The sequence below is a fragment of the Mobula birostris genome, chromosome 28 (assembly GCF_030028105.1).
Source record: "Mobula birostris isolate sMobBir1 chromosome 28, sMobBir1.hap1, whole genome shotgun sequence".
Lineage (NCBI taxonomy): Eukaryota > Metazoa > Chordata > Chondrichthyes > Myliobatiformes > Myliobatidae > Mobula > Mobula birostris.
This window is the reverse complement of record NC_092397.1, coordinates 20,619,534-20,642,028: the sequence shown is the minus strand read 5'-3', so window position 1 is coordinate 20,642,028 and position 22,495 is coordinate 20,619,534. Positions and strand designations below refer to the sequence as shown.

Sequence of the window (22,495 nt, the reverse complement as noted above, 5' to 3'; positions counted from 1 at the left end):
TACATACTCTGGTACACAGTACCTCATTGTATATAGTTCAAGGTTATTTACACTATTGTTTTGTTTGCTTTTTGATTCTGTACAGCGAGAGCTCAGGGAAACCGGCATCAAATTCCTTGTATGTGTCACATACTTGGCGATAATAAAGGATTCTGATTCTGATAATTCGGTCAAGTTTCCTCTCAGGCTCTGATATTCCAATGAAGGCAAACAAGCTCAAACACTTTAATCAGGCAACACTTTACAAATCCTGCCGATCCTTCCTGTGAAGTGTCCATTCTTGTAGAATCTGGAATAGAGTCAGAACAGGATTTAACGAGAAACTCTCGAGGGATGTTAATTCCAACTCTGATTCATGACCAGTGAATGATAATTAATGAATCAATTTACACTCACAGCGTGAATTAGCGTGATGGCCCTTAGAGTTCTGCGTGGATCGTGTCTATGTCAAAGGTTTATATGTTATGTAGTCTAAAACTGTACAATCTGCGATGGCCGGGAATCGAACCCGGGTCAACTGCTTGGAAGGCAGCTATGCTCACCACTATACCACCATCGCTCAATGACGTGGCAAAGCATCCGAGTAGTGAGGCGTCTCCCATAGTTCCATGTGATTCGACCAGTCCCCAAGTTGCTTTCTGTCGGATCATTCCTCACTCTGCTGCAAGTTTTATTCCGGTAAATTAATGTCGCCATCCCCAACAGACCGGAGTTATACAACCCACATAATAAATTACTGCTGAACGCAGCAGGTCAGGCAGCATGTAAAGGAAGAGGTACAGTCGACCTTTCGGGCTGAGCCCGTTTGTCAGGACTAACTGAAAGAAGAGATAGTAAGAGGTTTGAAAGTGGCAGGGGGAGGGGGAGACCCAAAATTATAGGAGAAGACAGGAGGGGGAGGGATGAAGCCAAGAGCTGGACAGTTGACTGGCAAAAGGGATATGAGAGGATCATGGGGCCGCCCATCCGTTATTTATTTATTTATTTGTTTGTTTATTTATTTATTTATTTATTATTATTATTATTATTATTATTATTATTATATCTTTTTCTCTTTTTCTCCTTCTGTCCCTCTCACTATACTCCTTGCCTATCCTCTGGGAATCCCCCTCCCTCTTTCTTTCTCCCAAGGCTTCCCGTCCCATGATCCTCTGACGGTGGTGTGGAGAATGCTGAAGAAAATGAATGGTGTCAGAGGTTATAACTAGATTCCAGTATTAGTGGAGAACGGACATTTGATGCAAAGGACAACGAAAAGGCAAAGTGTTTGAGAAACACGTTTGCAAACACACATAGTCTAGACAATATAGGGGATGAGTGTTTTAAGAGAAGAGAGAGCCTCTTGGTGGACAGTGGGGAGATTTGTGAGAAACAAGAGGCATTTGAGATTGCCATGGATGATGACTTTACATTGGCTGAATGGAAATTTGCCACCAGTAAGGCATGTACTATAGACCAGGACAGGATATGGGAAACTATCATATACTGTACTCCAGTATCTGCCTGAGGCAGTCTAAAAGAAGTTGTTTGAGTTTTATAAGAAGATCTGGAAGCAAAGAATGTTCCCAGGAGACTGGAAAAGGTCTGTGGTGAAGCCTGTTGTAAAACCTGGGTGAGATCCGATGCTGTCCAGTTTCTACAGGCCTGTTGTCTCACTTCCTCGTTGTGTAAAATAATGGTGAAAATGATAGTAATTAGGCTGATGATTGTTTTGGATAAGAGAGAATTACTTCGTCACTACCGATGTGGGTTTCGCAAAGGGAGATCTATGACGCCCTTGTACTACTGGGAATCCTTTTACACTGAAAGAATCGGTAGTTGCAGTGTTTTTGGACATTGAAATCGTTTTATGACATGCAATGGAGGGAGAGGATTTTTATTACACTCATTAAGCTTGGTGTTGGCGTTGGTTTTGCAAATGGGTATCATTTTTTAGGGGAATCATTTTCAGTGAGGGTGGGTCATCAGAGTTTGCAGAAGATAATGTTCCTCCCTCCCCAGTATAATGTTATCAGTTTAATATTGTTTAATCTGATAGTTAATTCTACTTTTTAATGGTCTTGGGCCTGAGTTCAGTTTGGCTTTCTATGCTGATGATGGGGCTCTGTGGAAAAGGGGTTGTAATAGTTCCTATGTGGGAAGGTCTTGGACAAACAGCATTATCAACAATGGGAGAATGGTGTTTGGACTATTCTAAATCAGTATATGTGTTTTATTTTTACTCATAAGCATAGGATCTTGGCTTAAGATGCCAAAGATGTACTCTTTTACATTAATGCTGCCCGGCCTGCTGAGTTCCTCCAGAATTGTGCGTGTGTTGCTGAGCGAATGGTATCGATTCTGGAGTGAGGGCAATGGAGGTTGTTGCTGGAGAGGATGAGGCAGACTCAATTAGCAACTTAATCAGAATCAGATTTAATATTACCAGCATACGTCGTGACATTTGTTAACTTTACAGCAGCAGTACAATGACATCCATGATAAATAAATATAGAGAAAAAACTGAGTTACATTAAGTATTCAATATTTAAGTTAAAATATGTAGTTAAACAAGAATTAAAACATAAATTAAAAGCAAAAGTAGTTAGGTAGTGCTCTTGGGTTCAATGCCCATTGAGAATTCAGAATTTGGGTGTCAGAGGGGAAGAAACTGTTCCTGAATCACCGAGTGTGTGCCTTCAGCATTCTCTCCCTCCTTCCTGATGGTAACAGTGTGAAAAGGGCACGTTCTGGGTGGTGGCGATCCTCAATGATGATCGGTGCCTTCCTGAGGCACCGCTCCTTGAAGATGTTGTGTACTACCGAGCCTGGACCCATGGTAGAGTTGACCAGTTTTACAAGTTTTTGCTATTTAATTTGATCTCGTTCAGAAGCCCGCCCACCCCCCCCCCCATACCAGATGGAGATGCAGCCAGTCAGAATGATCTCCACTCTACGTTTCTGGAAGTTTATTTAGTGTATTTGACAAACCAAATCTCCTCCAACTCCTAATGAAATATAGCCGCTGTCTTGCCTTCTTCATAACTGCATCATATGTTGCATCCGGGTTAGATCCTCAGAGATGCTGACACCCAGGAACTTGCAATTGTCCACTCTCTCCACTTCTGATTCCTTGATGAGGATTGGTTTGTGTTCCTTCATCTCACCTTTCCTGAAGTCCACAAGCAGCGTTTTGATCTTGCTGACGTTGAGTGCAAGATTGTTGCTGCAGCAACACTCCACTAACTGGTAGTTCACCCTAATTTATGATTTATTGTCACCATCTGAAATTCTGCAAACAGTGGTTGTATCATCAGCAAATCTATAAATGCTGTTTGAGCGATGCCTAGTCACACAGTTCTGGGTGTAGAGACAGTGGAGCAGTGAGATAAGGACACAGCTCTGTGGAGTGTCAGAGTTAATTGTCAGTGAGGTGGAAATGTTATTCCAATCCGCACAGATTGTGGTATTCCGGTTAGGAAGTCATGGATCCAGTTGCAGAGGCCTAGGTCCTGTAGCTTGAATGTGGAGTGAGAATTAATTCCTGCGCTGGGATTGGGCCACGGCGAGTGTGGCGGAGTGGGAAGAAGTTGCTGCTGACTATAATTGCTGCTTCCTCTCCCCTGACCATGGGAAGACGGTTTCCCATTAGCCCACTTCCCAATGTCTGTTGTTGCTGGACAGTGAGTGCTCCGAGTGGTGAATCCCATGGGAAATGAAAGTTGTGTCCATCCCTCTGTTCCACTCCCGGATCCATACCGGGAAGTGGTGGGGTTTGTCCGTCTCTTCCTTGGTTTGGAGCCTCCTCCATCTGCTGCTCAGAAGAAGCTGAGAGCTGCAGCTTGTGAGTGGCCTCACACACTGGCACTGGCTGCACCAGTCGCTTCACACCGTGTCTGCCTTTTACCTCTTTCACTTTCCTTCTCCTACCTGCAGGAAAGACTTCAATGTTCGCCAATGTTCCCTCTTGGCAAGGCTCAATGAATAGAACAGTGGCTCCATCTCTCACACACAAGGTGTGTTACTGAGCACAGAGATACTGACAGCTCATTTGTTCCACAGTCTCAGACAGCAGAGACATTCAGTCCCACACTGAGCCCAGGACCCAGACACACATTTCCAGTACGACAGTTACAGTGAAACACAGCTGGTCAATATTTCCCTGGTCCCTGGGAAAATATTGAACATTTTCAACAACTTCCTTGAATGCATTCCATGCGATTTTCTCTGGTCCCAATAGAAGTTCTTTGAATTGCCTGTTATTGCTGGCCTGCTTGATTTGTGGACCAGCACAAATGCCTCCCTTAATCTTGGCATCAAATAATCTGACTTGGATTATGAATTGAAATATAAAAATATAGGCAATTTCAAAGAGATGGTGTGTGATAGGGACATTGCATAGTGATTTTCAATATCAGCAGTCCAAATCCATAAGATATACGTACCTAAAAGTAATCAGGAAGCAAAATATTTGTTGTCCAGTGTAGTTGGCCATGTGGGTGAGAGTGCGGGGGAAAGCTGAGGACTACAGGAAGGTATCAGTGGACTGGACAGATAGGCAGGTGGAATTTAATCCGTGAGGTGAGGTAATGCAGATGGGGAGCCCAAAAAGGCCAGGAGACAGACGGTACATTGTGGAATATGGAGAAGAATAGAGGGTCAGAGGGAGAGCATGTGGAATGATTCCTCAGGTTAGAAGGACAGAGCATTCGATGGGTTTAAAAGGTGGATGAGAGGCTTGCTTTTGTTGGCTGAAGATACAGAATGGCAGGGGAGGGAGCTCTGCTGGAATTGTATAGACACAAGTGGGGTCACGGCTGGATCTCTGTGTACAGTCCTGGTCAGCACACCACAGGCTCACACCCACATCCAAATGAGGAGCAGGGGTCCCCACTCAGCAACTCCCACCTGCTCTGTCATTTAATAAGGTCACGACTGTCCTGTTTCAACATTAAACTCCATGTTCCTGTCTGCCCACAGGAACATTTCACCCCCTCCTTATAAACTATCCCCCTCTCTTTCCCTTAAAAGCATACAAGGATATTATCCAAAAAACCTGTCAGTTAATCAATTCCAATGTCTGAGGGTGCATTAAGATTCAGAAAAGAATCTTCTGATCTTTTGCTCAAATCATGAAATACTGGTCCCTGGTTCTAGTTGCCAATGGGTGGAGCACTGGCTTATCGGCATAAAACAGAGAGTGGGAACAAAGGGATCGTTTTCTGGCTGGCTGCCAGTTACCAGTGGAGTTCACAGAGGTCGATGTTGGGACCGCTGCTTTTTATGAGGTATGTCAATTATTTGGACTGTGGGATTAATGTATTTGTGGCAACATTTGCTGATGCTACAGAGATAGGTGGAGAAGCATGTAGTGTTGAGGAAACAGAGAGCCTACAGAGAGACTTAGATAGTTTAGGGGAATGGACAAAGAAGCGGCAAATGAAATACAATTTGCAAAGTGTATAGTCATGCGCTTTGGTAAAATAAATAAATGAGAAGACTATTATTTAGATGGGGAGATGATTCAAAATGCAGAGATGCAAAGAGACTTGCGATGCGTTGTGCAGGATACCCAAAAGGTTAACCTCCAGGTTCAGTCAGTGGTGAAGAAGGCAAATGCAATTTTTTCACTCATTTCTAGATGTATAGAATATTAGAGCAGGGGTGTGATGTTGATGCTCTATAAGGCACTCGTTAGTCCACACTTGGAGTCTTGTGCGCAGTTCTGGGCTCCTTATTTTAGAAAGAATATACTGACATTGGAGAGGGTTTAGAAAATATTCATGAGAATGATTCCAGGAATGAAAGGTTTACCATATGAGGAACATCTGGCAGCTCTTCGGCTGTATCCCTTGGAGTTCAGGAGAATGAATGGGGATCTCATAGAAACATTCTTAATGTTAAAAGGCCTGAACAGATTAGATATGGAAAACTTATTTCCCATGGTAGGTGAGGTCCAGGACAAGACGCATGACTTCAGGATTGTCCATTAAGACCGGACATGCGGAGAAATTACTTTAGTCAGAGGGTGGTAAAGCTGCGGAATCTGGTGCCACGAGCAGCTGTGGAGGCTAAGTCTTTGGGTGCATTTAAAGCAGAGATAGATAGGTTCTTGATTAACTAGGGCATAAAAGGGTATGAGGAGAAGGCAGGGGAGTGGAGATGACTGGAAGAATTGGATCAGCCCATGATCGAATGGCAGAGCAGACTCAATGGCCTACTTCTGCCCCTGTATCTTCTGGTCGTATAAGCACATGGAGACAGTACGAACAGAAAACACAAGCCCAGACTTTCCTCATCAGACAACCAGCTCACTACCAGTATTGGTCCAGTGAACATTCCCTGAACTGATTCCAACACATTGAGATTCTTCTCTGAATAATATATAAATGGGCTCCCCCACCCTTTTTATGGTGTATAAGATGATGAGAGACATTGATCATGTGAATAGTCAGAGGCTGTTTGCCAGGGCTGAAATGGCTAGCACGAGAGGGCACAGTTTTAAGGTGCCTGGAAGTAGGTACAGAGGAGATGTCAGGGGTGTGATTTTTATGCAGAGAGTGGTGAGTGCATGGAATGGGCTGCCGGTGACGGTGTTGGGGGGAGTTTACAATAATGTCTTTTAAGAGACTTTTGGATAGGTTCAGGGAGCTCAGAAAACTAGAGGGCTTGGGTAATGCTAAGTAATTTCTAAAGTACATGTGTGGCACAGCATTGTGCACTGAAGGTCCTGTATTATGCTGTAGGTTGTCTATGTTTCAATGTTTCTATAAGGGAAGCATAAGCTCCCGACATTTGTATTCTGTTCCCCATCAATAAAATGTCATGTTCTCTCTACTACTTATAGCTGCAAACAGGATTAGGAACAGCCCATTCGGCCCACGATACCTCTGCTGACACTGGTGTCAGGTGAGACTGCACTCTGGGGCGCCATGACCATGTAGGGATTTGCATGATGCTGTTACAGCTCGGGGCATCGGAGTCAGAATTCAGCCCCAGCACCTTCTTTAAAGAGTCTCTGTATGTTCTTCCTGTGGATTGCGTCAGTTTTATTCAGATCCTCCTCTTTTTTCCCCACTGTCCAACAATGTAGCGGGAAGGCTAACTCGTGGTTGTAAACTATCTTGTGAATAGATTAGGGTTAAATTGGGTTACCAGGGTTTGCTGGGCAGTGTAGCTCAAAGGGTTTATTTTGCTCTGTGTTTATAAATAAAATTAAAAAAAAACAATCCAAGTGTTATCCAACTTTCCCTATACTAATCCAGACAGCACATTGGGAAATCTCTTCTGCGCCCTTTCCACAGTCCCCACGTCCTTTCTGTGATGTAGCAAACAGAACTGCACCCACGGCTCGAAACGTGACCTAACCAAGGGTTTGTCCAGCTGTAACACGTCATCCTATGGTTTGTACACAACACCATGACTGATGAAGACAAGGTTACCGCACATCTCCATTTCCTTTCAATACCTCTTGCAGGATGATATGGACAGACACATCAAGATATATCACTGCTCCCAAGGGTGCTGTCATTTACTGTGTACATTCCTCCAACATTGGAATGTAAACTCGTCATACTTGTCCAGATTAAACTCTGTCCCCCGTTTCTCCATCCATGATTCCAACTGAACTACATCCAGTTCTGTCCATTTGACAACCTTCCTCACCACCCACAATTGCACCAATATTCATGTCATCAGCGATCTGATCACCCATGTGTGTTTTAATCTGATCAAACAGAGGTCTCATTACTGATCACTGTGCACACACAGGTTACAAATTTACAGTCAAAATCATTCTCAATTCCATCAGCCCAAATGTCACTACAGAGTACACACCACTCAAACCATCCCACACCGAGACTCGAGGAAAGTTATATATTTATCACAGAAGAGTGTTTGAATCAATGGTCTAGTCTTGTTGCTCCAGATGCTCTGCTGCAAAGTACCTGAATATTAGTTCAATGTAACCAGTGGCATCGTCCCTGTGGTATTGATTAAAATGAAAAATAGACTTAATCAAAAAATTCAACTGCAAGAATAAATCTGAAAGAAATGTTGTAATGTTACACTAGATGAGAGATTAAAAGATGCAGTGTTAACCACAAATCTCACACTGTACCAGAGACTGACAGGTACAGAATGAACCTCGCACTCTCACTCTGTACCAGAGACTGACAGGTACAGAATCAACCCCACACTCTCACACTGTACCAGAGACTGACAGGTACAGAATGAACCCCACACTCTCACACTGTACCAGAGACTGACCGCTGGAGAATCAAGCAGACATTTACACAAGGCACCCAAAACTGACCAGCAGAGATTGACTCCTACACCCTCACTCTGTAGCAGAGACTGGCAGATACAGGAGAAACATCTGCCTAATTGTCTGTCTCTCCCTCTCTCTCTATCCCTCTTTCTCCCTCTCCCTCTCTCTGCCTCTCTCTCTCTCCCCCTCTCTGTCTCTCTCTCTCTCCCTCCCTCTCTCTCTGTCTCTCTCTCCCTCTGTCTCTCTCTTCCTCTCTCTCTCCCTCTCTCTGACTCTCTCACTGTCTCTCTCTCTCTGTATCTCTCTCTCCCTCTCTCTCTCTCCCTCTCTCTCTTTCTCTATCTCTCTGTCTCTCTCCCTCTCTCTCTCTCCCTCTCTCTGTCTCTCACTCTTTCTCACTATCTCTCTCTCTGTCTCTCTCCCTCTCTCTCTCTCTCCCTCTCCCTCTCGCTCTGTCTCTCTCTCTGTGTTTCTCTCTCTGTCTCTCTCTCTCTCTCTCTCTCTCTGTCTCTTTCTCTCTGTCTCTCTCTCCCTCCCTCTCTCTTTCTGTCTCTCTCTCTCCCTCTTTGTCTCCCTCTCTGTCTCTCTCTCTGTCTCTCTCCCTCTCTCTGTCTCCCTCTCTCACTCTCTCCCTCTCTCTGTCTCTCTCTCCCTCTCTCTGACTCTCTCACTCTGTCTCTCTCTCCCTCTCTCTCTCCCTCTCCCTCTCTCTCTGTCTCTCTCTCTCCCTCTCTGTCTCTCTCTCTCAATCTCAGTCTCTCTCTCTGTCTCTCTCTCTCTCCCTTTCTCTCTCTCTGTCTCTGTCTCTGTCTCTCTCTCTCTCTCTCAGCTAACATGTTATCTCACGATTGCCTTTTTTCTCCTTCACTTTCAGTCATCCTGCATCTATTCATCTCCCTGTTTCGAGTACTTTTTTTTTATTTAAACAGTTTGCCAATTCCTTTGCAGATTGAAATGTTTCTTCTCAATTTCTTTTGACATTTGACAGATTTGAGATGCCCATTAAAGACTGTGACTTCAGCAATATCACACACAAAATGCTGGAGGAACTCAGCAGAATTTCTTGTGTTGACTTGGATTTCCAACATCTGCATATTTTCTCCTGATTGTACATTAGCAATGTGCTCATTTGACCACTCCCATCCTAATCGCCGTCTCACTATTATACCTTTGTTCGAATCTGTGGTTGTGGGTTTTGAATTGAATTGACTTTATAACTTACATCCTTCATATACACAAGGAGTAAAAATCTCTAGTTAAGTCTTTGTTTAAATGTGCAATTTGCAATTTATAGTAAGCATAGAGCATAGAAGTGTAGAATAGTACAGCACAGTACAGGCCATTCGGCCCACAATGTTGTGCGGACCCACAAACCCTGCCTTCCATTCAACTCCCCACCTTAAATTCCTCCATTTTCCTGTCCAGTATGTTCAACAGGACATTTGATATAACATAGAAATACAAGTGTACAATTCTCTCTCTCTCGGTGTGTGTGTGTGCGTGTGTGTGTGTGTCTGTGTGTGTGTGTGTGTGTGTGGGGGGGGGGGGCTGAGAGAGAGAGAGATCAGGAAAAAGCTGAAGTACTAAACAACATTTACAAAATGGGAAACTGTAGGGACGGAAGTAGAGATCGGTCTGTGTCGCTGGTGTCCGTTCAGAAATCAGTAATTAGCCAACAAAAAGACGAAATCTGTAAATGTCGCTGGTCCGTGACAAAACTCAGACTTTGTAATTAAATCAACCGGCCTATTTTCACCAGAGACTCTGCTGAGGTAATGCCAAAGAATTTTCATGTATTTGTCTCTAATCGCCCGAATATTTACAATAGAGACAAAGGTTTTGAATGAAAGTGTTTGTTCAAGCAACTGTAACTGAGCAAGTTAGTGAGGTGTATAATCGTATCTCTGGAGACAGATCCTCTGTATAAATCAGGGCCGCTTTGAATGCATCAGCTGTCTGCCGGAGCTGTGAATGCAGGAGCAACAGAAATCACAGATTCTCACTGAAATGGTGTATCCAGTCATCTGGCGGATAGAAGACGTTTACTATCCTTTTATTTCAGCCTTCGGAATTCCCGGTAAGCCGCAGTGTCAGCTGCCGTGGGCGATGTTGAAGTTTAATTCCAATGTTGTGATTGCTTCTGCCGCCGGCTTAAACGCTCACATTCTCGTCCCGGTATTCCGCTTTTCTTAAAGAGAGTAGAAACACCGGGACGACAGATGCTGGAATTTGGATCTAGAAACAAACCGAGGCAGGAATTTACCGAATCCGCCAACATGGGTGGAACTGAACTTGTCAGACAGTGTTCTTCCAGCGGTTTGTGATCAATAATGGGATGTTCCGTCTCTGTGCGTTTGGTCTTGCAGCAGCTGCACTGCATCTGCAAATGTTGTGTTTATAGATCCCGCGGAGATTATACTAATTGATCGTCTGCATTTGTATGTGAGCGGATTTCTGAGTTATGAGCAACACTCAAACAAATGATTGGTAGTAACAATTCAGCAAATGTGCGGACTTTCGTGTTGTAGATCGAATCTATTGTCGATTTTAAATAAATGTCTGCGGTATGCCTGAATGTAAACAGCTGATGGAAAACAGACTGAACTCATTGCAGAGTCAATTAACACAGCCGACCTAGTGCTTCAGAGTGAAACGTTTTCCATCTTATCTCTATCTGACAGACATCTGACGACGGCACCGAGTTTGCTGCTGGACGTTGAATTCCTCTCCCCTGCTTCCCTGTGATGGAATCAACGGGAGGCGTCATGCCTGTCTGAGGATTTGCCAGAACTCGCTGTATCTGTTGGAATCGGTCAATGTTCTGTTGTAAAGTCAGTGAGGTGGTAAATGCTGGAACAAGGAACAAACTCGGGGAATGCTGAGCCCCAAGCAGCTTGTATGGAAAGAGAAACCAGTTAATACTCGTGTCAGGGGTCTCTCTGAGAACAGTTCTGAGGAGAGATACGTTAACTGTTTTTCCACATGTTCTGTTTTACCTGCATCAGTGTTTCCAGCATTTCCTGTTGTTGTTCCGTCCTTCGGCCGTTCTGTCGCTGACAGGGATCGCCATGGAAGTTAATGATTGTCTGGTGGAAGAATCCCGCCATCAGCGTCCGGATTTATTCATTTCATCCAGACGAGACCCAGTATTGACTCTCAGGAGGTAGATACCCAGTTTTAGATTTTGTACTGCCACTTCACATTCCGCTCATCAGTAAGGAATCCCTATTCAGATGATATTGAATTTATTTTACTGTGTAAACTCATTCTCTGTCCCGCCAGCTCTGCGCCCTCTCTCGACCCTCCCACCGCTAAATGTAACAATAAAGTGGAAATATTACAGGATCCCCTCAAGCTGCAGCATCGGCTTCTGCTCAGTATTTTCTCAACTTGCTGTTCCCTGTCTCTCTTCCAGCGAACTTGGTGGCGATTGTGATCCTGTCCCGGGGAAAGTGCGGTCTCTCCAAATGTGTCACTCGCTACCTGGTGGGAATGGCAGCGGCCGATCTCCTGGTCGTTATCTCCGATCCGATGCTGAGGGGGACTGCTGCGATTTATTTTCCCCGATCATTCCTGTCCATCACTCCTGTGTGCAGACTTGGTCTATGGTTGATTTTTGCGAGCACTGCGGCCTCAGTCTGGCTGACTGTCGCTTTCACCGTCGATCGATTTGTGGCTATTTGCTGTGAGAAGCTGAAAACAAAATATTGCACCGAGAGAACGGCGGCTGTGGTTATCGGGACAGTGAGTGTGCTGGCTTCTTTCGAGACTGTCCCCTGGTGCTTTGTATATGAGTCTGGAGAAACAATTAACGGTGTTCCCTGGGATTGTGTTACTGCACCGAGCTACAAAAACTCTCCCTCATGGGCGACATTTGAGGTGTTTCACCGCATTTTAGTCCCTTGTGTCCCATTCTTTCTGATGTTGCTGTTCAATATTCTGACTGTCAGGCGGATTCTAGCGGCCAGTCGAGCCCGCAGGAGGCTCCGGGGACAAAAGAGTGGAGAGAATGACAAGGACCGGGAGATGGAGAACCGACGCAAATCCATCGTTTTGCTCTTCAGCATAACCGGTAGTTTCATATTGTTGTGGGGAACACTGGTGGCATTTTCTATCTATCAACGGATTTCAATGAGTTTTGTTTATTCTGTCACGGATCCCGGTTACATCACAGAACACACATCGGGAATGCTGCAGGTTCTCAGTTCCTGCACCAACACGTGTATTTACGCCCTGACTCAGAGCAAATTCCGAGAGGAACTGAAGAATGCGGTGAAATACCCGCTGAATCTGATTTTGAAACTCATGAAACGTTAGAAATAAATGCTGCAAAGTTTTACAATTCAGCTGCCTTCATGCTCCCTATTCTATCCCCCCACTTGTGGCTAAATGGAAACAATGTGATGAACAGAGTAACAAAACAAACACGAGAAAATCTGCAGATGCTCGAAATACAAAACAACTCACACAAAATCACATCCTGATGAAAGGTCTCGACTGGAAACGTCGACTGTTTACTATTTTCCTCACACAAGATGCTGAAGGAACTCAGCAGGCCAGGCAGCATTTATGAAAAGAGTAAATTGTCGACTTTTCCTGCCGAGACAGTTCACCAGAATCCTGTCAACTGTTTAATCTTTTCCATTTTGTGTGTGTTGCTTTAGAGTTACAAAACAACTGTTTACAGCTGAGCCCGACGGCATCACTGACCTCAGCATCCCAGAGAAATCCCTTTTGCGCCTCACCTCTCGCCCTGTTAAATTGAAGCTTGAGGAGAAACTGTTTTCCCTGCTTCCCGGTTCTGACAAAACTGCCTGATCTTGGAGTTTACTTTCGTCTCGATCAACCACTCCTGCTCCCGTCAAAACCCGTCCTTTCCTTCACCTTCCTTTTCTCCTCCATCTCTACCTGTTGGTTCTCCCTCTCATTGCCAACTTGAACTATCCTCCTGTAGGAGAATGCTCCTGTTTTACAATTGAAGACAGAGAACCGATCCGTTCACTTGTCTCTCTGTGAGAGATGGAGAGACAGAGAAAGTGAGCGCGAGGCTGAGGGTGCGAAGGAGAGAGCGAGTGAGACATCGCGAGGAAAGGGCGCGCGGGAGAGCACGTGAGGGAGAGGGCGCGACGGAGAGGGTGCCATGGAGATGACGCTAGAGTGAGCGTGATGGAGAGGGCCTGAGGGAGAGCGTGCGGGCGATGGTGAGCGCGAGAGAGAGCGACAGAAGGGGACATCGCGAGGGGGAGAGCGCACGAGGGAGTTGGCGGGAGGCAGAGAGCGCAAAGGAGAGCACGTGAGGGAGAGCACGCGAGGGAGAGGACACGAGGAAGATGTCGCGAGAGTGAGCGCGAGGGAGTGGGCGTGTGGAGAGACAGAGAGAATAGAATGAGAGAGGGAGCGAGATAGTAAAGCGACAGAGACATCGTGAGGGAGAGGGAGAGGGAGGAAGGGAGGAAGGAAGGAAGGAAAGAAGCAAGGGAACCGGCTGTGTGACATTGCCGGATCTGCTGTGGTTCCACTCTTTCACAGAGATCGACTTGTTTGTGGATGATTAGTATTATTTTGAATTATGTGCATCTACTACTGTAGACATTAGTTTTTTTGTTCGATATTAAAATCGTACGAGTTCTAACAAATGGTTGGTTTCAACACGTGTCTCCTTTGTTTGCGAATGCATAAGTAAATTGCCTGAGCTGAACCAGAGAAGAATATAATGAAAGAATTTTCAAACAATGTTCATTACAAACAGAAAGCACAAAAGTACACGGGGATGGAAAGATATGAATCACATGCAGTGAACACTATAGCTGGGGCACAGACAGGAGTATGTGTGTACATGAGTGAGATTGCAGGATGATGCGTTACCCCAATCATGCCATGGCCAAGGATGTCTCTGAGAAAGTAAGGGCCATTGTGAAAGGGCAGGAGGAACAGCCAGAGGTCATGTTCCTTCTTAGAACTAACAACAGAGAGAAAAGGTCCTGCAAAAAGAATTTAAGGAGTAGGACAGAAAGTTAGGAAATAGTAACTCTCGGCTGGTGATTTCAGGATTATTTCAGGTGCCACACGCTTGCGAGGTAAGATATGGTAAGTTGGTACACTTAAATGTGTGGCTAACAATTCGGTGCAAGAGGGAGGGCATCAGCAACACAGATCATTGGGCTCTCTTCCTGGATAAGTGGGACTGGTGTAACAGGGATTGGCTACAGTGAAGGGGAAGTAATATTCTCACAGGGAAGCTTGCTGAAGCCACTCTGACGATTTTTATCATGAGGCATGTGGAGGGAGTTTTGGGATCCAGACCTACCGGTCCGTAAGTAGCATTGAGCCGATGGGGCATTATTTGTGTGGTGTGTTCACGGATGTTTCCAGTAACAGTATGTAGACGGTCCACCAGGGAGGGAGACATACTTGGTATGGTATTGGGAAATTAACCTAGCAAGACGATTGGAGTTTAATTGGGAAAGATATATGGATCTTAATTCTGGAGGGTTTCAGATGATTATTGATAAGAATTTTTTTTTTCACCTGCAAGTCAATGATTATAAATTTGTGGAAGAATTGGGCAGGTGTCATAGAGAGTTTTCTGGGAGCTGATGTTACTGGTTGTTACTGGATGGAGCTGATGTCAGCTGATGTCTGATACTGTGAGAGTCACATACAGCCCTGCCGGTCAGAATTTAGTAGTTCCCTGTTCCTATGAGGAGAGTAGAGAAGGACAGGGATGGTCAGGAACTTAGGGTGATGAGAAATATTGTATTTGTTTAAAAACGTAAGAGGAGTCATATGTAAGGACGAGGAAGATGAAATTAGACAGGATCTTGGAGGAACATACAGGAAGCAAGAAACAAGTCACACAGTGAATCAGGAGAGTGAAGATTTACCAGGAAATGCCCTCATTCAGGAGGATCAATGAGAATCCCAAGGCATCGTATGCATACACAGAAAACAACAGTGTAGTGGGAGAGGACAGGACTACCCAAGGACAAAGGTGGGAGTTTATGCCCCGAGACAGAGTTAGCATGCGAGGTAGAAAATGAATATTGGTGATCACTAAGGAAAAGGACAAGGAGGAAAGTGTGATGAGAAAGGCTATATGGTGATATTCTCCAGCGTGTTGATACTAAACAGGAAGTGCTGTTGGATCTCAAATCATTTTGATGGGTAAGTCCTTTGGGGGAATTTAGTACATTGGGAGACCCAGACCACATGCAGTTAAATATGATGTTTAAACTGCCGGCACCGTACTTTAAGAACAAAGATCGCAACAACATTTGTTTAACAACCGTTAAACACTCGGACAACCACAGCATTTCAAGGACAGAGAGCTGTACAACCGTGATAATGGACTTCAATTCATGGACAGTATCTATCCCCCAATCCCACTGGACATCTCTCAGGATGTAACAGAGAGTTGGTGAAGGAGAACCGTAACTGATGTGTGCTTCAATTTCCAAAGATTTTTGAGATGCCAGCAGCAGAAAGAGGAACAGAAATGTAGGCAGGTTCTGGAAAGTAGTGAAAACAACAGAGTAGTGTCTGACTGTAATTTCCCCAACATTGGATCGGATTGTCTTATCGTCGAGGCCCCGAGGAGTGGATTTTGTTGACATCATGGAAATATTTCCCAGCATTTACAGCCTATACTATGTCAGTTTGTGCAGATTTAGCATGTGATCTAAAACGCTGACAATGTTCTCTGGAAAACACAGAGGCTTATATTGATGATCTAGTTGTAGGGAATGACACGTGGGAAGAGCATATTGCAACGGTAGAAAAACTGTTTGAAAGGTTGTCCAAGGCTAATCTTACTGTGAACCTCGCTAAAAGTGAGTTTGGTCATGCTACAGTTACATATCTGGGTTATGCAGTAGGCCAAGGCCAACTGGCTCCTGTACAGGACAAGGTTCAAGCTATTGCTGAGGTTCCCGTTCCAACTGGCAAGAAAGCTTTGACAATGTTTTTTAGGAATGGTTGGGTATTATGGTAAGTTTTGCAAGAACGTTGCTGACATCATTCTGCCCCTAACGAAATTATTTGGGAAGAGTGAAAGATTTGTATGGAATGATCCTTGCCAAGAGGAATTTGAACATCTGAAAGCCATCCTGTGTTATCATCCTCTGCTCAAAGCACCTGATTTTTCAAAACCATTCTCTATAGCAACAGACACTAGTGATGAAGCTGCTGGGGCAGTATTGTTACAGAAAGGTGTGGATGACGTTGAACACCAAGTAGCTTATTTCTCAAAGAAATTTAATGTGCATTAGGAAAATTATTCAACTGTTGAAAAGGAATTGCTAGCACTTATTCTGGCATTTTGAAGACTATGTTTGTCCTGCCCAGAGACCACTTGTGGTTTACACGGATCACAATCCGTTGGTGTTTCTAACTAAGATGAAGGATAGGGATAGAAGGTTATTAAATTGGACTCTGATATTGCAAGAATATGACCTGACAATCAAATATGTGAAAGGTACTGACAACATTATAGCTGATAGTTTATCTAGATGTTAAGTTAGAAATTGTACACGTTTTTGCTCTGTTATCTGATGATTATACATGTTTCAAACTTTATAATTTTCAGTTAAAGTAAAGTTTTGCCTGCATCATTTTTTTTCTAAAAGGAAGGGGATGTGTTGGGGTGCTGAAGTATCCCTGCGAACTGTGTGTGGGGGGGGGGGTGGGAAGAGATAGAGAAAGAGAGAGAGAGTGTGTGTGTGTGTGTGAGTTGTGGAACAAAGACACTTCGTTAGAAAGAGAGAGAAAGAAAGAGAGAGAGAGGCAAGGACTGCTCACAGTTTGTTTATACTTTCTACAAGGACACTAGCAGCATCCATGTTCTTACAGAGAGAGAAGGGAGGAGCTGCTCTATGGACAGTTGGTATTCAGCGTGGTGAGATAAATAGGTCAGCTGTTAGACCTACAGACACATGGTTTTGGACACAGAATGAGCTTTGTTGTGCCCACAGAAAAGTTGGGGTTTGGAGGATTGATCAGGCGGATCGATCAGTGGCTCTAGCAGTGCAAAAAGGGTGTGACCGGTGGGGAGTTATTCGTGTACCACCCTTGCTGGGTTGACAATTCCACCACAGAAGAATGATCTGAGTCTGTTGTGGTCGTAGTCGGTGACTTCTAAAGGATTTCCGAGGACAACAGGAAGACTTACGGCGTCAGCTCACCTGAAGACTCAGACTTCTCCCTCTCTCTCGCTCCATCACTACTCAACTCAATACCACGAACTGAACTGAACTTTACTCTCATTGTAAGACTATCTATTTACCCCTAGACTTGATGAAGCTTGCTTTTCATATATTTCCACATTTACTTATATATATATAATCACTGCTAACCTGTTTGATTTATCTACACTTATATTACTGAATTACTTAGTAACTAATATATACCATTAGTTATTTGCAATACTGGATTCCAAAGTGTTTTCCATTTCTGCTGGTTCTTTAACCCTTCACAGGGTACATGACAATAGATATATTGTATGTGCAGAGTAAGTAATTTCATATATTCCTTTCCATTCTAAAATTAAAGGACATAATTTCGTGGTGCATTTTGCTGACATGGATTAACAATCTTTTGACTGACTGGAAACAGACCAAGGGAGTTTCTTCTCTGCTATGTGGCAGACATTTACTCTTGGGCCAGATCGGAGTTTTGAAACAGCTGCTCATAATCCACATGTCACCTGGCCAAGTTAACTACATTTAGACACTCCAAGTTCACAGACGGCAGGGAGCTGGGAATAGAATTTAAGAACTGATCGATGGGGAGATACTGAGCAATTATGCAATAGGTTAGTTTAGGCATACCTGGAGTATTGTGTTTGTGAAACAAATTTGCATCCCCTGTTCACTCACCTGTCGATCTGTTAACTTCCTGAATCCAGCCCGGCAGAGGTATCGTCGTCATCTCCTAACAATTCACTTTCATTCCATGTCTTTTCATTATCATTTCACAGTCAGTGATGACATCTCTCTCTGACCAGCCTCCCACAGGCAAAAGTACATTCACCGGGAAGCACAGGAAAGACACTCCAGTGGTGGCGCTCATCTCACGCACAATGGAAAACAATGCTGTTTCTTACCATCAATCACTCCAGGGACAGGACTTCTCTGAAGGAATTCCTCACATCTGTCCCTTGCTCTCAAACATCTTCAACTGTATCCTCAATGGTTTTTCAGTGAGTGTCCTGTATACTGCTGATGTCTTCCTCAGTGAAGACTGATGCAAAATACTCGTTCAGTTCCTCTGCCATCTCCTTATCTCTCATTACAATTTCTCCAGCATCATTTTCTATCAGTCCTATATCTACTCTCACCTGTCTTTTACTCTCTATATACTTGAAAAAGCTTTTAGTATCCTTTTTGATATTATTTGCTAGCTTCCTTTCATAGTTAATCTTTTCTCTCTTAATGACCTTCTTGGTTTCCTTTTGTAAGGTTTAAAAACTTCCTGATCCTCTGTTTTCCCACTAATTTTTGCTTCCTTGTATGCACTCTCCTTTGCTTTAACTTTAGCTTTGACTTCTCTTGTCAACCACGGTTGCATCCTTTTTCTACTCAAAAATTTCTTCTTTTTTGGAATATACCTGTCTTGCACATTCCTCATTTCTCGCATAAACTCCAGCCACTGCTGCTCTGCTGTTTTTCCCGCCAGTGTCCATTTCCAGTCAACTTTGGCCAGTTCCTCTCTCATGCCACTGTAATTTCCTTTACTCCACTGAAATACCGACACATCAGATTTCGGCTTCTCTTTTTCTAATTTCACAGTCAACTCAATCATGTTATGATCAGTGTCTCCTAAGGATTCCTTGACCTCAATCTCTCTAATCCCCTCCGGTTCATTACACAATACCCAATCCAGTACAGCCGATCCCCTAGTGGGCTCAACAACAAGCTGTTCTAAAAAGCCATCTCGCAGACATTCTACAAATTCTCTCTCTTGAGATCCAGTGCTGACCTAATTTTCCCAATCTACTCGCATGTTAAAATCCCCCACAATTATCATAACACTGCCCTTCTGGCAAGCCTTTTCTATTTTCAGTTGTAATTTGTAGTCCACATCACTGCAGTTGTTTGGAGGCCTATAGATAACTGCCATCAGGGTCCCTTTACCCCTGCTATTTCTTAGCTCAACCCATAAAGATTCTGCACCTTCCAATCCTATATCACCTCTTTCTAATGATTTAATATCATTTCTTACCAATAAAGCCATGCCTCCCCTTCTGCCTACCTTCCTATCCTTCCGATACACCGTGTATCCTTGGACGTTCAGCTCCCAGAGACATGCATACTTTAGCCAGGTCTCAGTGATGGCCACAATATCATACCTACCAATCTGTAACTGTACAACAAGATCATCCACCTTATTCCTTATGCTGTGTGCATTTAAGTACAACACCTTAAGACCAGTATTTGATACTTTTCGCTTTGATTTCACTGCAACTTTATTGCACTGCAACTCATCCCAATGGCTACAAATTTGCCCCATCACCTGCCCGTCTTTCCTCACATCTTTACTGCTCACTATCTTAGATTTATTTCTGTTTTCCCCTTCCTCCGCTCTATCATTCCGGTTTCCATCCCCTGTCAAATTAGTTTAAACCCTCCCTAACAGCTCTATTTAACTTTCCCGCCAGGATATTGGTCCCCTTCGGGTTCAGGTGTAACCTGTCCTTTTTGAACAGGTCATACTTCCCCCAGAAGAGATCCCAATTAACCAAGAATCTGAAGCCCTGTCCCCTACACCAGTCTCTCAACCACGCATTCAACTGCCTGATCCGACTATTCTTGCCCTCGCTAGCACGTGGCAGGGACATATGAACAGCGTTTGTCTGCTCTTGGACTGTATTCCTTGGAGTTTAGAAGAATGAGGGGAAACCTCATAGTAACATTTCGAATGTTGAAAGGCATGGACAGAGTGGATGTGGCAAAGTTGTTTCCCATGATGGGGGAGTCTGGTACGAGAGGGCATACCTTAAGGATTGAAGGGCGCCCATTCAGAACAGAAATGCGAAGAATTTTTTTTCAGTCAGGGGGTGGTGAATCTATGGAATTTGTTGCCACGGGCCAAGTCATTGGGTGTATTTAAGACAGAGATTGATAGGTATCTGAGTAGCCATGGCATCAAAGGTTATGGTGAGAAGGCGCGGGAGTGGGACTAAATGGGAGAATGGATCAGCTCATGATAAAATGGTGAAGCAGACTCGATGGGCCGAATGGCCGACTTCTGCTCCTTTATCTTATGGTCTAATATATTCATGGTATTTCTTTATCAGACCGGCATTTGTCAGATTATTGGCCAGAAGGGCTATTTTATTGAAATGGAAAGATGCCTCTGCTCCCACTTTGATACAATGGTTCTCTCAGGTGATGTTATGCTTAGTTTGGAGAAAATCAGAAGTCGAACTTTTGATCCTCGATTTATCTTTGAGAAAAGATGGGGTTCATTTGCAGGCTGCTATGATTTGATTTGAGTTAATTAAGATGGCCCCCTTCAGATTCTTGTTTAAATGGATTTGGTTGGCGGATTGATGTTTTTCTTTTATGGAACCTTGTATGGTGTATAGCTCCAGGGTTGTGCTCCCAATGTTTGTTTGTTTTTTTAGTAGGGTTTTTTTTTTGTTTTAGTTAGTAGGGGTTCTTTTTCGCTTTCTTGTTCTCAAAAAAAGTTTTAACATTTTGTTTTTTCTTATTATTTTTGATATATTGTTTAGCTTTGTTAATCAGCTATTTGATAATTTAATTTTTATTGTACATATTGACATATTCACTTGATTACTTTAATGTATTTGTCATTGATTTTCAATAATAATTAATTAAAAAGATTTTTACCATGAAATGAAAATGACGGAAATGAAAATGTAGATGGGTGCTTTAGTTAGTTTGTGAATTATACCAATAGTGGTGCAGTTGTGTATAATGAAGAAGATTGGCAAAGAATACAGCGTAATATAGATTATTCGCAGATAAGAACAGAGAAATGGCAGATCAAGCTGAACACGGGTAAATGTGAGGGGTTGCAACTTGGTAGACTAAAAGCGAGTAGTTAAATGTTAAGGAGAAGAACCTTAGCAGTGTTGCTGAACAGAGAGGTTTGATGTCCAGGTTCACAGCTCCTGGAAAGTGACTACACAGGTCAATCTGTGGTTAGGAATGCTTATCAAATGCTTGCTTTTATTAGCTGAGTTACTGAGTTCAAATCAAGAAGTGATGTTTCAGCTGTAAAAGGACTCCACTGAGGCCACATCTGAACTATTGAATATAGTTCTAGTTCACCCATTTTGAGAATTGAGCATTGGAGAAGGAGCAGAAGAAGTTTACTAGGATGCTGTCTGGTTTACAGGGCATGTGCTAACATAAGTGGTCTGACGAACTTGGTAGTTTTCTTTGGAGTAGCAGAGGCTGAGGGGAGATCAGAGATTTATAGCATTATGGGAGAGAAGGATCGAGTAGACACGGAGTGTCTTTATTGTAGGGTAGCAGTGTCTAATAGATTGAAGATGAGAGGTAATGAGATGTGAGGGATATGCTTTTTTTTTAACTCAGAGAGTGCCGGAAGCCAATTATGGTGGCAGAGTTAAATATATTGGGTGTTTTTATGGGACATTGAGATAGGTACATGAATATGAGGAGGATGGGGTGCGATGGACTTTGTGTCGGTGGGAAGGATTAGTTTTGGGGGGTTTACTGAGTTACTTTTCAGATGGTTTGGCATGATATTATGGGGCAAACAGTCTGTTCCTGTGCTGTGCTGTTCCATGATTTGTTCCATATACTGGAAACCAGTATGACAGAGCTGAGTGTAACCCAACAGGTTTACAAGTAGATGATGGGTATAACATGAATGTATGGAAGAACAAGCCAATGATTGGGTTCAAATCCAAACAGAGCGAAGAGTTAAATTGTACCGCAGGTACAACATTTAAAAGGACAAATAATTCAGGACTGAAGGTGATGTATTTAAATGTGCGTAGCACTTGGTATATTGTGAATGAACTCATGGCACAATTAGAGATTGGTCAGTTTGGTGTTGTGGGCATCACTGAGTCATGGCTGAAAGAAGGCCATAGTTGAGAGTGTAACATAAAATGATATACTTTTTATCAAAATATAGGAAGGGTGGCTCAGGCGGTGATGTGGCTCCTCTAGTAAAAGATGGAATTACATCTTTAGATAGAGGTGACATAGGGTCAGAGAATGTTGAATCTTTGTGGGTGGATTTAAGAAATTG

At 43.6% G+C, this 22,495-nt stretch overlaps 1 protein-coding gene and 1 non-coding gene across 2 annotated transcripts in view; one reads left to right on the top strand and one right to left on the bottom strand.

Annotated features, from left to right (window-relative positions):
* The window catches only part of LOC140189355 (uncharacterized), a 944,498-nt gene that overhangs the window by 57,785 nt on the left and 864,218 nt on the right, over nt 1–22,495 (top strand). The window lies entirely within an intron of this gene.
* trnag-ucc (transfer RNA glycine (anticodon UCC)) lies at nt 488–559 on the bottom strand. The gene has a single exon. It is a non-coding gene; the product is annotated as a tRNA-Gly (tRNA).